The sequence below is a fragment of the Centruroides sculpturatus genome, unplaced genomic scaffold (genome assembly GCF_000671375.1).
Source record: "Centruroides sculpturatus isolate CEXI.00-Female unplaced genomic scaffold, Cexi_2.0 scaffold331, whole genome shotgun sequence".
NCBI lineage: Eukaryota > Metazoa > Arthropoda > Arachnida > Scorpiones > Buthidae > Centruroides > Centruroides sculpturatus.
In genome coordinates this window covers 64,676-81,354 of record NW_019384523.1, presented here as the reverse complement: position 1 = coordinate 81,354, position 16,679 = coordinate 64,676, and the positions used below count along the sequence as shown (strand labels likewise).

The window sequence follows — 16,679 nt, the reverse complement described above, 5'->3', positions numbered from 1 at the left end:
CAGTTTTCCATAGAAGGTCCCCTCTAGGGAGGCATACACCCTTGGCTAGATCGCCCAAGTGTTACGTTGTCTTATCAATCAGTCAATCGAATTTTATCTTTAAGTCAGAAAAAAATTTGATTTTGATTAGAAAAACGCTAAAATTTCGTTTTATTTGTTTCATTATATCGACGAAAACTTTAAGATAACAAGAACAATGTTAGCTTTGAAACACATAATTTTTAGTATAAAAAGTACTAAAACGAATCTTTGCAATGTATAGAATTTTTGTACCGGTATTTATTTTCATAAATAAATGTGAAATACGTGACGTAGAAGATTCACGATATCCCAAGCCATGCATATTTTTTATAACCTCGAGAGTACCGTTTCGTTTTAAAAGAGGGTTTGGTTTGATAGGATGCCGTGACCCAACATGTGGGCAATCTGCCGAGGAGAGATGTCTCCCGGGATGACTTTCTATGGGAAACGGGATCCTATTTGGGCGTTAGAAACGTGAAGCAAACCCAGAAAAATTCACTTGGCCAGCCCGTTGGCAAGGCGTGAACTCACGACCAACAACTAATGTTCAGTGGTTTTATCCGCTCGACCACACCTTCGGTCAGGTACAAACCCGCGACACGCGACCACGACAAGCTGGCCCTATTCATGCGTTGAACACTTGAAGAAAACTCAGAAAACTTCACCACGCCAGCTTATTAGCGACCAACCACCAGTTTTCAGTGGTTTTAATCCAGTCGGTCATTGGTGGGCCTTTTAAAATGAGAGAAAATACTCAAAAGTAAATAAATAAATAAATAAAATTATGAATAGCCTATTTTTGAGAATATTTTTGACAGATAATGCTTTTTAACTGGACAGCGAAACCCTTCTAAAACATCACCTCTCATAAAGACCATTTTAGCTCGAAACCTTTAGTGGTCTCAAAGTACAGCTTTTGCAATATTTTTCTATGATCAATGCAATAATTCTTGAAACGCATAATAATTGATATATTGGCAACTATAGATTATTATCTTACTAGTTATTTCAGTTATTTATATTTAAACGCATATTATATTAATATTTGAATTTGTTATGATGTTTGAAAATTAGCTGAATAACTGTAAAGGAAATGTTAAAATTATTTATAATATTGGCCTATTTTATGAAGAGAATCCGGTATTTTATTTATAGTAAGAAGTACATTAACTCAATCGTCACCCACTTTACTATTATAATTATACGTTATAAAACTAGTTTAAAATCTATTGCAGATCCTAATTTAGTTTTTATTGTTATTTTAATGATTAATTAGCAGAAAATTATGTGTTAAAATATATTTAGGTATAATTGCGATTCTTCATTCTTTTCTATAACAAAACGCCGTCATTAATAATAGGCGTTATAAAATAAAAATAAAGTTATAAATTATATTAATCAAAAATAATCTGAAACGAAATGCTTAAATATTTTATTAAGTATTTTAGATTTATCGTCGAATTATTTATATTTAAAAATTAAAATTTTTTTGACTATTGGCACACTAATTTTCATGATTAAAACTACAGAAATTTTAGTAAATGATATGTAGTAAAAATTATTTATAATAATAATTCTTTAGTCAATAATTGTTGCAGATAGTAAACAGGAATGATAAGAGTAATGAATAGGTGGCTTTCGGATGACACGCTTGTTAATTACTTTTCTATTGTGTTTTACAAGTTCATGTTACATGTCATGAAAGAATGGCGTGTTGAACAAATCTCTAGGAAGTTAAACATAAGTGGAATTTCAAAATATGTATACAGTGAAGGAGATGTACGACAAAAATAATAAGAAAAGTAAAAATGAATGAAAAGTTTCTTTTAAACTCTCGGAGAATTAATTATAAATATAATATTTAATTGTTATTTTTCACCGCTGAATTTTCGTTTTTCTATGTTGAGGGACAGGAACCTACTTTGTGCTATTAAAAATCGTTCTAGATTTGGCACAATCCCTTGTCATTGGGGGGCCAGATTAATAAATGAGGTAAGCCGAAAAAGTTCTACAAACCTATAAATAATCCCGGTATTAGTCACACGAACATCTTCAACTTTATCGCTTTAATTTTTCTCTTTTCCTTGCTTAGTGTGAATGATTGTTATTAGTTTAATCTGTTAAAAGTACGTATAAACTATCTGATAATGCAAAGGACAAGTGTTGGACGTACGATAAAAACATTAAGATGTACGCAAAGAGAACAAGATTGTGACGAATGACTGGTATATTTCTATTTTCCAGCTATCATTACTACGGTCCACGTGTAAAAAAGTAACAATAGCCTAAGTTTACGCAATTGAAGCGAAAGTATATATATTATTTAATGCAATGGACATTGCAGCATTAGGTTGGAGACTATTATGTTTCAGGAGCTTAGCCTCCTCGTTGCCCTCCGTAGTTTGGCATGTTTGGCATGAGCCTCACAGAGTTTTTTTTAAAAAAACTCTTTCCTCTCTGTAGACACTAAAAAGACCTTTTTTTAGACCCATTGTGGGTTCGGTTAGGCCCATATGGAGCGCCGGATGATGAAGGACGGGGGTCGAAAAATTCCACCTGTGGTATAAATGTTAACATTAAAGGAAAATAAAATTGAACAACAAAACACTTCAAAATCAAATGGAGCGTAGAATAATTCAAACACTTGTAAATATTTTTTTCTTTTTGGTAGATTGCATTTTCAATATAATAAACTTAGCCTATTTAATTGTTAATGTGCATTTAAATTCGATTTATTTTTGAAGCAATAATGAAATGTAATTTTTGATTTGTTGAATATTGTTATATATTGTCAGTTTTATTTTTACAAAAAAAAAAGAAAAAACATTAATTTTATCGAAAATAATGAGCTAAATATTTCAAGAGATGATTATCAAATCAATTAAATTAAATTATTGTTAGATTATTTAAAAGGGTTTCAACAGTTTTAGTATTACGTAGAAGGAAAGTAATAAAGTTTAAAGACTTAATAGACTTATTGTATTTTTCGGAAAAATAATTTGATAAACACTACACAACAATTCTTCTCATAGGAGACTCACTCGTTTGAACTTACATAGTACATATATACCACTGTTCCTGCAACTCAAACTAATAGCTAACATTTATTATTCTTTATACAGAAAATCGATATTCAGCTTGCAGACAATAGAAGTAGATTACTTTAAATTATCGCTGAATGTAGATTTAAGTCTAGGTATGCACATGCGATTTTTTGTCTCGCGACATGAAATCTAAGAACGTCAGGGGGATGCGGATTGGCCAGGTCTAGGCCCATGCTAAGCTAAAGAAAGTTTATAAAATGGTGATCAAGATGTAGATCGCTTTAGTCCTGGCCAATTCGCAGCTCACCGACGTTCTTAACTTGCACCATGGTTGATTAAATATCCAGAAACGTAATATTTATTTCACAGGTTTAAAATAGATACATCGCTATCACCATCGATAATTTGACCCCAGAGGCCAAGTAGATAAAAAACTGAACTTATAGACGTGGGTTGGCGCTTCGCCAATGTGCTGGCCAGGCCGAGTTTTCCGAGTTTTATTCATGTTAAAAACACATAAATAGGGGCCGGTTTTCAATAGAAAGTCCTCCCGGAATGCATCTCTCCTCGGCATATCGTCCACGTGTCGCGTTGCCGTAAACAAATAAACCTAACCAATCGATAATTTCAATAAACTGTCTAGATTTAAACACATGGTAACCTGGCGTATGAAGCTTTTAATATAACAACCCACTTCACCTTTGCACTGGCAGTGTAGCGTTGCCAGTGAAAAGGATTTCTGACAAGAAACCGTAGACCTATATAAAAAAGCGCGTGACTTATCCAATGTTACTAGATTAGTAGACATATTATTTGAGTTTTAATAGGAATAAGTCAATGAAATTTATCAATAATAATAATTCCAGATATATTGAGACGATCTCTACTTAAAACGATAAATTTTGCTTAGTATCAACATTCAAAGTATTTAATATCCAATTTAATCAATGTTATAATTGTAATGATGTCTTCATAACTGTAAATAATAACAATTGTTAATCTATAAGTTTAAATGCCATGCTTTATTAAATGTAAAGAAATTTCTATTTCGGTATTATATTGCTTTAGGTATAGGGAATAAATGCGTTTTCTGTCGTTATCTAACGTCAGAAGTGATACTCAAGCAAAAAAAAAGTTATAAAATTCTCCATTTTCCTAAGTTTATTAGGTTAATCGCTTGTATACACATTAAAATTATAAGTCCTGGAGGCAATCGAGTATTGCGACATATTAATCGGAAAATATTTTTCTTCAAATTTTAGATAAACTTATAGATAAATTTTGCCTTTCATAACTGTATATTAATTAAAGTTTTTCATAATTTGAATAAAAAGTTTTTCCTCTAAAACCCATTTTTCTTTAATTATTTTGTTTGTTTAAACGAAATGAAACAAATTCAAACTGAAACTAATTTTAAAAAGTGTCGAAAGAACATATCACACAAGAGCAAAGTCATTTCAGTAAAAGATGAGAGCCATTGGATTGGATTAATGGAATAAAGCAACTTAACTCGTGGGTGATCGGCCATGGAGGACCTCACGGAAACTGGTTTCTATTTAGGTGTTACCACACACGAAGAAAACCTAGAAAATTTCCTTGGTCAACCCATTAGCGAGAGCCAAACCCGCGATCACCAGTGCTCAGTGATTTTATCCACTCGACCACTAGTGGTCGGTTGAGATCAAAATTTACAGTTTAAGTAAATTATTTAAAACTAAAATGAAAATAAAGAAAGAATTTTAAGAAAAGGTTAAACTATTTTAAGTACTACTTTAAACCTAGTTTTAGTATAATCAGTCATACACATGGTTGTTTCTCAACACATTATAATCATCTCTTCAATAACAAAGAAAAATATATTTTTGGTGAGAATGGTATGATTAGAAAAGTGTCGTGTTAAACGAGTTGACACAACTTTGAAGAGATAGTCCTATTGCTTGGTGCTATATGGGCAAACCTTTATTTAATGATTTTGGAGATTTTTTAAAACAAATTTCTTGCTACTCGTAGCGTTTATCTAAATAACGTGAAACTCGTTAGCAATTTCTTTGAGAGTGAAGCCTAGAAACTCTGAAATCTGTGAGCGATTTCTTTGAGAGTGAAGAACTAGAAACTCTGTATCTGAACCCGATAGAGTATGTCAAGAATGCTTGTAGAACAGGCCTGCCCAACAAGTTGATCGTGACTGACTGACTGGTCGATCGTTAAAAATACGAAAAAAAGTAATTTTAATAGGAATGTTAAATCCATATTTTTCAAAGAGAAATCTTTGAACTATTCTCTATGGGTTGGTAATTCTGCGCTCCATGAGATGGATAGGAAGAAGCGTTCTTTGTGTCGATGGTCGTTGCTAGCTAGGTAGGCAGACCTATGTCGTTATTTTAGAAATTGCTTTATTGTACACTAAGTAATTCAGTTCAATGCAAAATTAGTGCGCCGAATAGAAGTAAAACTTCTGTGACAGAAAGAAATACGATATTTTTGTTCTAGTGAAAAATAAATAGTGTCATTTAATTTATACCTTACAAGTTAGTGTCTTTACTTTACCAAAAATAGATAATCTGGAACTTTAATTACTGTGGAATACAGAAATACAACTATGTTTTGCAGTATATTTACAGTTGATTACTAAGCTTTCATGGAGTAGATCATCGGTGCTTTCGATTCGTGAAAGTCGATGGCTTCCCACTATAAGTTGACCAGGAATTCTGTTTGGTAAAGGTGAATAATGTAAATGCACCTAGAGTCTCGTTAAATTAAACTGTTTTTAAACAAGCTGCAGTATTATAGTTAAAAATTTGGTTAACCACAAGTGATCCACAGCTTGTATATTGTACTGTACATCACTGATCTAGGAAAATGCATTCTAAATTAGCATCATACTCACAGAATCCTCCTGGAACCAAGTTCTGCTTTGATGATGAATAGAATTTGTTGTCTACGAAGCTTGTGGCTAGTTTGAATTATTCTGAAAATTTTATCGTCTTGAAAAATGATACTAAACCCTATTACCTATTAATTCTGTGTACCAATGACACTCATTCACAGTTCTTGCATATGATCATAATTTTAGGTTTAAAAATTATCCTTAATTTAAAAAATAAGGATAATAATTTTAAAAACTAATATTATTGGTTTTTTAAATAAAAAATAATAATAATTGTAAAATACTGTAAAATAGTTCTGTAATTAGTCCACAGATGGCGGCACACATATTCTTTCATTACAATTTTTTAAATCATTTTCGTAAATATTTTGTCTATTAATTTTTTTTTAAAATTATAAAATTTTCCTCGAGATCAAGTAGTTATATAACAAAATACTATTTGCCGGAAAAATAGATAAGTTATTCCACAAAAGTAAATAAATAAAAAATCAAATACAGGTCGACCGTCACTAATCCGGCATTATTGGGATCTGTAGCGTTACGGATAAGTGATTTTGTCGGATTACTGATAGTTAAGTAAGAATACACTTAACCTAACAGCTAACCATCTCATCCTAAGCAGGGCTGTGGAGTCGGAGTCGTGGAGTTTTGATGTTTTAGCCGGAGTCGGAGTCGTCAAAAAATCCGCCGACTCTGACTCCTTTTTACTTCCCAACTTGTCATGTATACAAAACGGAAAAGTATTGGAATCGGGTCAAATTTGACTCTCCAACTTTTTATTTAGTTATTTATTTATTTTTGCAAATCTACACGTTTGGAGACCACCGGAACCTTTCAAAAAAGTCAATAAAAGGGGAAAAATTCGCGCGCGTGTGTTGGTGTCTAATTTGTTTAATTTCTTTATTTTCTGTTCTGAGATATTAAACAATATCTCAGAATGGGTAAAGTTTAAGAAACGAAACGTGGCACTGTAGCTTGCGTATAAAGGGGCATTAATAAATCTACTATTAAATTTTGGTTCTTAATTAAAGGTCGACAGGGTGAAGACATAAAAGGGATCACGTGTCATGTCTCTTAATGAATGTTTTACTCGTTATTAGCGTTCAAAATTAAAAAATAAAATAAAACTCGTCACTACCCTTAAAGTAAGCTTTTTTGTCATTTTATAATAGTACAGTAAAACCCGTTAAGATGTTCTCGCCTAAGATGTTAGAATGTGTATGGGGACACGATTTAGTTCAACCACTTTGACGCTTAATAATTAACTTCTGTGTTAAACCATCTGACTCCGATTTTAACCACTCTGACCACAGAAATTATTAGGCTTCAAATAGGGTGAACGAAATCATGCCCAACACATACAGTCTAACATCCACACATAACTTACAGAAAAAAACCTCGAATCTTTTGCATATCTCGAAATTTCAAGGTGTCCCGAGTCCGAAAATGTAAAAATTTGGGAGGTGTCATTTTTTGACCGAGCACTACACTTTCCCTCTGTTATATATAACATCCGGAAAAGTAAAAATTATCGAATACATATTTATATATTACTTAGAGGAGTGTTTTAGCTTTGGAATAAAAAGTTTCTACGTTCTATCTTTATTATAACTCTATGTATTGAATCTTTTATTCTGAGGTCACGTGATGACATCAGAATTTCCGTGTCTCTTTCGGTAACAAGTCCGCCCCTGGTCGGAATCGGAGTCGGTAGATTTTTACGCGACTCCATAGCCCTGATCCTAAGTTTAAAATACCCTGTAAATCAGTTCGGGTTGATTAGTAAAGAAAAAAATACATTAAATGAAAATTTTTGTCAAATTATTATGCATTTTGTCATTATCGTAATGCAAATTTGAAATTACGCTAGCCGAAATTAATGCCGGATTAGCGATGGAACCGGATTAGTGATAGTCGACCTATAATGATTTCTTTTTCACGTAATTAAATTTTAAACTTTATTAAAAAATTAAAAGAAAAATAAAATTTCAAACATAAAAAGGATGGAAATTTATTCTAAAATAAATTTCTATCCTTTAGAAATCATAAGACAAATATATAGCCTATATACAAAATTACAGCTATTTAATTATTTAATTTACTTTGTAAAAACTATAATATTGTTTTCGATGATATAAATATTCAAATTAACGAATAACATTAAAAATAATTTGCTGAAGTAAGTGAATTACAGTAAATTTACTGTAATTAAATTAAGAAAGTTGTTAGTTATAGTGAATTATTAAAGCAAATGGAAAGAGGGAAGAAGAGAGAACACTACAGCAGTGAAGTGGAAAAAAAAATATTCATTAAACTTCATTATTTATTATTCTCTTTATCGATTATGAATGAAAATTATTAATAAAATGTTTATAATATTAATTGATAATTAGTTTACCAGTAAATTAATTTAAATAAGATTCTAATGTTCTCTTTCATACGAATATATTTATATCAGATATAAATTTAAGAAAAGCTGGCAAGGGCTCTTGCTTGACTTTTCCAGCAGCAACATTTAAAACTGGACCATCAGTGGTCAAGCGGTTCCATTCCCTGAACACTAGGCATTCGGTCGTGGGTTCGCACGTGGAGTTTTTTCCACGTCTGTAACGCCTGAATAGGGGCCAGTTACCCTTAAAAAGACCCGCCGGAAGGCATTATTCTCCGCGTATAAATGAATATATATAATCACTAACTACGTCACCATCTCTCGTCACAACTTACCTAATATCTCACGGCACAAGACGAGATTTAAAGTTGCGTGTGGTGCCATCTGTTACGATATTTTATTTAAAAACTTTTTACATTATTAATTATTATAAAAAGTCGAAAAGGCCTAATTTTGAGGATAGAAATGAGTTTTTAAAAATATNGTGTGGTGCCATCTGTTACGATATTTTATTTAAAAACTTTTTACATTATTAATTATTATAAAAAGTCGAAAAGGCCTAATTTTGAGGATAGAAACGAGTTTTTAAAAATATTGTAATGCCAGTAACGGATAAAATGAAATTTAAAAAATATAATTAAATCCCACTCGAGATACGATACATGATTTCTATCTTCCCATCACCTTTAGTTCTGTACTCCAAAATTTAATAGCACCAGTGTTCCTTATATACAAGTTACAAACGCACACACAGAGAGACAGAAATAAATGTCCACAAAATTTTTCCCCTGTTTTTTATTTACTCTTTTGGGTTCATGGGTCTCAAAATTTCGAGATTTTACAATAATCCAGCGGTTGAAATTTGGCATGATTACAATACTTTCCCCTGTTATAGGCCTATTATCAATATTACAGCCTGGAAAGTATTGTTAGATCCTTGTATTAATTTCGTCCAAGTTTCTGTAGTTATGGATACTTTAACGATTGAAATAGCTATTGTAGATATTGTGTGGAAAATAATCATAATAATAATAATAAATATAACAATTCAGGGTCCAGTTGAAAGTGTATAGAATACAATAAATTTAGAATAACAGGAAAATATTCGTAGTTTGACAACGATGTGAATTGAGTTGCAAAGCAAGGTTATTGACCGGACTACTAACAGTTATCAACAAAGGTTATGAGAAAGTTATTATTGTTTTTTTAAAGAAAAGAAAGCTACAGACAATTAAAATCACAAATATAATTTAGATTTTGTTTTCCATTTATAAAAAAAGATGAATAATAAAGTGTTGTAAATAATTTTACCGAATGTTTCTTAGATAATTTTTGTGAAACTTCTCTGAGACATTGTTTATCTTTCAGTTGAACCTGATCTTTAATATTATGAACCTCAGTTTTAGAATATAATGGCGAAAATAATCCTAACTTAAAAGTTACAATATTAGGATTCAGTAGCGGTTTGTTAGAATTTTTACGAAGAATGGGATTAAGATTATTATGTAATTAATCAGAAAAGCTTGATTTACTTTTCTTTCCTATTAATTATTAATACTTTAAGACTAAACGCTGCAAATCTTGTAAGATGCGGAAAAAATTCATCCAGGAGAATACATATGGGTTTTGTTTTATTTTAATTAAACGAATTATAAAAATGTAAATCAGTTACTTATTCTAAAATTAAAAGATTCACATATATGGCTTTAAGATTAAAAGCTAGAAAAAAACGACTATAAAAATAATAGCGTTGAAACGTTAGAAAATATAAACAAAAGAAAAAAACACAACACAAAAACACAAAATATACAAGAACATCTTTCTTAAAATATTCTCTGGACTTTACTAAATTCAGCCAGGTTTGCAATTTATCCTTCTGACTCTCCTATCACGTCTTGTTGCTCAGACAACAATGTGTAATATTTGGATAGGGCACACACCCCATTCGCTTTTCTGTTTAGCGCTGTGAATTAGTGGCAAATATTAAAATTTAAAATAATATGACTAATTCTTTTAAAGAATGCACGTTTATTCTAAGCAAAACTTTTTTTTTTTTATTTGACTATACTAGACACTTGAAAGAGGCAATGCAGTGACGTCCCTCACACGAACTTTGTTCTATTTTTTAGAATTTATACCAGTAAATATCTGAATTTGTATTTTTATAACTAATCAATATAATAATATAATAAAATTTTTCTTAAACACATATATCAATCAAATAGGTTATTACTGCTTTATTTTGGTCTCTATGTTTCAGTTTGATCGAACAATATAAACACGCCTTTCTCCAGAATTTCCTGTGCCTGTCTATTCAATACTTTGTCCCATTTTTAACAACGTTTAAAGTACTATAAAGTAAAATTAAAGGCACATAAATATGAAAAGTTAAACGAAAGAAAAGATAATAATGAAGTATTTTAAAAGTAAACGTTGTATTATTCGTTGAACAGAATATTATTAGTGTTACAGTAGAGCAGTGTTTCTCAACCTCTAACGAATCGTCGCCCCCTTCAACATAGTATCGCCCCCTTCAATAAAACCGTTACCTATTATCGCCCCCTTTACTTCAAAATTCCAATGCCGAGGACCAAGACTAACGCCAAATTCGTACTGCACTGAATAGATTAGTGACTAGTATAATGTTATTTGTTTAATTATTGTACGATATAACGAATAAAATATCCAATTATTCTTAATATAGGCCTAATGTTTTACTCTATCGCCCAGAAAATTGTTTTTCGCTCCCCCAAAATATAAATTGTTACTGATCGCCCCCTCAACATGGAAAAACGCCCACATGTGGGCGATATCGCCCCCGTTGAGAAACACTGCAGTAGAGCGTCGTTTATCCGAAACGTCGGTTATCCNCCTTTTTATATTTTTAACGATTATAAAATAGCACAAAGCTTAATTTTGAGGGTAGAAATAGAGTTTTTTTTAAAATTGTAAATGCTAATAACGAGCAAAATCGCCATTAAGTCCCACTATACTGAAGATACACACGACTCCCATTATCTCCCCACCCCTCGACCTTCAATCATCGAAATTTAATAGCACTAATACCCGTAATACATAAACCTCTCTGAAAAATTTCAAAAATTTTCGACAAAAAGCACAGGAGTTATTATGCTTCAAACAGGGTAAACAAAATCGTGCCACACACAAACACACACACACACACACACTAACATCCATACATACAGACGTTTGAAAATGTCCTAAGTCCATAAATGTAAAAATCTTCGAGGGGGTCGTTTTTTGACCGATTGATATACTTTCTGTCTGTTATATATAAAAGCTAGGAAAGTAAAAATTGACCGTTCCGAATGGGGGTCTTTATTTTAGGGGTCAACTTCGAATAACATTAGGTTTTTCTTATTAATTTGTTTAGAATATTACAATGAAACAGGTCTCTCCAAGCTCACACATTAGTGTGAATGGACCTAGAATTACCTGAATAATTAGTTATTTCTTAAGCATTAAGCATATTAAGCCATTAAATGTTATAAAAATATTACTTTTTATGCAAGGAGTATTTATTTAGAATTTATAATTATAATTTTGAAAATAAAAATACTTTATAAATATTGTTTAATATTGTTTTACTATATCAACAAAAAGAATTTCTCAAACTCATCGGGGCTCACCAGTGGCCAAGCGGTTCTGTCCGCTGAACACTGGGAGAGTGGTCGAGTTTTCCGGGTTTTCTCCACGTCTGTAACGCCTAAGTAGTGGCCAGTTACCCTTAACAAGGCCTCCCGGAAGGCATCGCCCAAGTGTTGCGTTGAAGTAAATTAACAAACAAATTCATTGAAAATAAAACCTTAAATTAAAATTTGATTTTTTACGAATACAGTAATTAATTATTCAACAAATTTTAGTTTTAGTTCATTTGTTTTCATGTTGATGCAACTTCTCGTATCATTAAATCTCCTTTTCTCCCTAAAAACCAAATTTAAAAATGCAAAATTTAGAAAGAATTTATTGTGTCGAGGTATAAATTTCATTAATAATTCATAACTTACGGGATCTTGAATGGTACACAGCTTTAAGTGAGATGGAGGACTTTCATAATTGTCGATCCATATGCTCTCTTTGGTACGATGTGTCGATGTCTCTTTGGGACTGAAAGATCACGTTTCGAATTATGGTTATTTGGCTTTTTTGGTCTACAGGGGGTCGACAATACTGGGATCCTCTCATCTCTGAGCTATTTTAGAATCTTATCACTCAAATTGCAATGCGCGTATTATGTGTTCTTACCTCTTTGGAATCATGGTGAAGTTAGATGGGAATTTCTGATTTATTTTCTTTCAGCTGAAATTTAAATAGCTGTGTTTAAACGTAACAAAGTTTTTTAAAATTTGAAACAAAATCACAACTTACTTAGATGGATCCCGCATTTTTAACATGAATACTCGATCTGAAAAATATTTAAATTACTTAATTTCTTTGATTCTTCGAAGAAAATGAAATGAATCGAATGATTTGCTTACTGTTATGAAAGCAAATTCCCCATCTCCTGTTTTGGAATCAATTGAATTCAACAATAAGGCGATACAATATTGCATAATAAATGGTAATTGTTATTATTGCTTCGTTATGCATTGTCAAAAATTTAAAATATAGAAAAGTAATCAAAACATTGTAAATCAGGGGCGTATCCAATGGAGTGCTTAGGGTGCTACTACAGCACCCTAAGCACTCCATTTGATGCCGAAGCAATGTTTTGTTACTTTAACATAAAAAAATAAATATGGCAAGATTTCAATTAGATAAGGCTAGGTAAATAAAGCAATTTTAAGGTAACTAAGTAATATTGTCCGAAAAACAACAGGTGGTAAATTCCTTTATCCCCCCAATGTGCCTAGAAGAGTCAGTAGCGAAAAGTTTCCTTGAGGTCCTAGACAAAATTTTGTTATAAGATCCTTTTTGTAAAAGCCTTTTATATATTAAAAAGACAATAAAATCGTCAATTTATGAGTCATGTTACGCGCCCTGTTCTTGCCAAGGTGCGAAACGTATTCATTTTAAATGAATACGTTTCGCATAGTAAAATGATAATATGTTTCTAAAACTTTAAAACGTATTCATTTAAAATGAATACGTTTTAAAGTTTTAGAAACATATTATCATTTTACTATGTAATGTTTGAGGTACGTCGAGACGACGAGGCCCTAGGTGTGCCTATTGGGTAATTCGCCACTGCGGCTACCTCATTCGCGCTTATATCAAAACTGAATATAATCGCAGCAACAGATGACTGAAGTATAACTTCATATAACTTACATCAAAAGAAAAAGAATTAATTTCAATGTCGACTTGTTCAGATCGTCATTGTGTCGCAGCTATTATTTAGTAAAAAAACTAGTCAAAGAAAAACAATGTAACTGAAATATTCCAGCGAAATACTTTGGCTAAGGTGACCAGACTCATAAATTAGAGGAACAGTCCTAATTTTTAATATGCTATCCTGATTTTAAAACTGATTTCAAACAGTCGAAAGATCTGAACATTTTTCGACTGTTTGAAAAATGTACCGCTCTTGGACTGTTTCTTAATATTCGAAAATATCCAATATTTATTGCAAGAATTGTGAATGAAAGATAAACAGTATAGTATATAAACTTTAGAGTAAATATTTTAATATCTAATTTATAGAAACAGTAGTCAAATTGGTGATTTATTGTTCAGATTATCACCGTGTCTACCGGACAATGAGCATGTACCACGTGCGATCGTGCGAATCAGTTAACAAAAATCAGTTTTTATAATTATTTCAGTTTAAAAAAATTTTTTTAAGTAATTAATACTATTCTTTGTAACTATTTATTTATCATCAAATGAACAATAATGAATAGCGAAATGTTTCATTTTCTGGATAATACTAACGAGTAAGCAGGATGAAATCACAATCTTTTCTTTGGTTTCCTTCGATACAACGTTTCAAAAGTTTTTGAAATACTTTTAGCATTTCAAAAACTTTCAGCATTAATAGTAAAAGTGAGTGAAAAATAGGTCTAAAATGACTAAACTTATATAATTACTTTTTAAAAATTATTTATATGTTGTTCTTATAAATTGGTTATACTGCTTTAGAAGACATATAAAAATGGTTCTATTTAAAATTCTATTCTATTTTTCCGGGCTAAAAACAGGAGAAATCCAGGACTGTTCCTTACAAATCAAAACGTATGGTCACGCTAAGCATTTCCTATTTATAGGTAGTGATTAAAAAAGTGTGTAAAAGTGTTCTTCGATAGATTTCGTCGGTTATCCACTTTGTTGTTTAACACCGCGAGAATATTGTGATATGATAAACTTTTAGCCCTACACCGAATATTTCAGGTTAAGAAAACTAAAATCTGAACGATTCGGTTTAGGGTTACGTTGTCACTTCAGTAAGTTCAGCGCGTCCTAGTGTCACCCAAACAGCACTAAGTAGCGAGCTAGTGTAAGTCAGTGTGTGATATTTGAATAATGGTGTCCGCACTCAACTGCAGCCACTTAAGCTGTGGTTCAGAAATTTGGCTGGGACACCATACAGTCGCGACAGAGGTGAAAGAATTTTTGGGTGGATTTGGAACATTTTGAAACGGATGAGAAGCGAAGCTGCCACTAACTGGCTGAAGGAACTGGCGGTGGAAGTCTATGACAAAGGAATAAAAAAACTAGTGTTGCGCTGCGACAATCGTAATGGTACCTATGCAGAAAAGTAACTGATTTCGTACTAATTACTCAATAAAACTTTTTCCTATCATTACTTGTTTTTTTATATGTTTTATAGCTAAACGTTCTTTACTTGGACGCCCCTCGTAGTTCGTCATTTATCACATCCACATAACTAGTAGCGTTTTACCACTGAATTTTTTCTAAAAGATCAAACTCGCTATTTATTTAGCATCGAAAATCGCTGTCGCAAGCTATGTGAAACTGCATTAAAGACAATTATTATTTTTATCATAATTTCATTTTATTATTTAATTATGATTAATGACTTTTATTTATAAAAATAATAATATAAATGAAAAGTGATTTTTTCTGATGAGTAAAGAAGTAATTTAATGTAGGTTGCATGTAATATTCGTGTCTTAAAAGTTTCTGCGATAAATTTTATACGCCAGAATATATAGCCTATAAAGTGTATTTTATTTAGAAAATGCATAGTTGTTTCAATGTTCTTATTGTTGTTTGTATTTGAATATTCTTTATTTTTGTACCTAAATACATTTTACACACCATTTGTATGAAAATTACAGTACTTTATTTTTCAATTAAGTAGATTGGAAATGTACTAAATATTTTTTTATTATCAATAGTTTCAATAAATAGTTAATGCGATTTATAAGAAATTTGATATATCCGTATGTACACTTTAGCAGAATTTTTTATAATTTTAGAATAGAATAGAACACATACAAAACTTTAAAATAAATTTATAATTTATTATTCTGAAACAGAATCACAGAGTACATCTCACAAACTATAATAAATAAAAGAACTTAAACACCAATTGTCAAATGAAGTATAATATATGAAATATATACAGTATAAAATGAATAATGAAATAGAACAGGAGACTATCACAACGAACTTCCTATTGTTATTCACAATTTTTACGTAGAATGTTTATGCATCTTTTCTAAAATTACGAATATCATCCACGTTATCCACGTATTTTAAGGATTCGCCATTTTCATCATTATCCATTCTTCGAAATCTTCCTTGAGTACCTAACCTGAATGCACCAAATGGGCGATAAAATCCTCCAAATGGAGCTAAACCACCTCTAAATCCTCCTCCTAGAGCAAACAATGGAGAAAGCAGGCCTTGCAGAAATTGTATAATCGTTGCATTTGCTGCTGATGCTACTAACAAAATAATTAGGAAGTGCTGTAAAATATAAAACATTTATTACAAATATAACATTTTATACAAGAATTTACGTTATAGATAACACAGGGTCTTCTAAAAAGAATGTTACCATTTTGAATTATTGTAATTATGTTAATTATTATCTTAGAACATTGTAAGGTACGTTAAAAGAAATGTCCAATTTTCACATTTGCTCATTACAATTTTTCAAAGTGTGCACTTCGTGTCACAAGGCACACATCCAACCGAAAATCAAATTCTTCTAACAGTCGCTACAGTATATCCATCGTCATTCCTCTCACAGCAGCATCAATTCTACAGTTCCTGCAAATGCATAATGATCAGTGATTCCAACTTTGCGAACTGCAGAATAACGTAAAACACTTTCTCAATAGGGAGTCACCATTTTCGTATCCTACAGGTACTAGATTACGAGATGTTTGAATGCAGATTGAAGATG

The 16,679-nt window shown here is 31.4% G+C and overlaps 1 long non-coding RNA gene across 1 annotated transcript; it reads right to left on the bottom strand.

Annotated features, from left to right (window-relative positions):
• Positions 1 to 12,212: 12,212 nt before the first annotated feature.
• On the bottom strand, positions 12,213 to 12,898 carry LOC111622787. Its single transcript, XR_002756336.1, has 5 exons — positions 12,841 to 12,898; positions 12,731 to 12,767; positions 12,608 to 12,661; positions 12,370 to 12,469; positions 12,213 to 12,286 (listed from the first exon to the last, which is right to left on the bottom strand). It is a non-coding gene; the product is annotated as an uncharacterized LOC111622787 (long non-coding RNA).
• Positions 12,899 to 16,679: the final 3,781 nt, after the last annotated feature.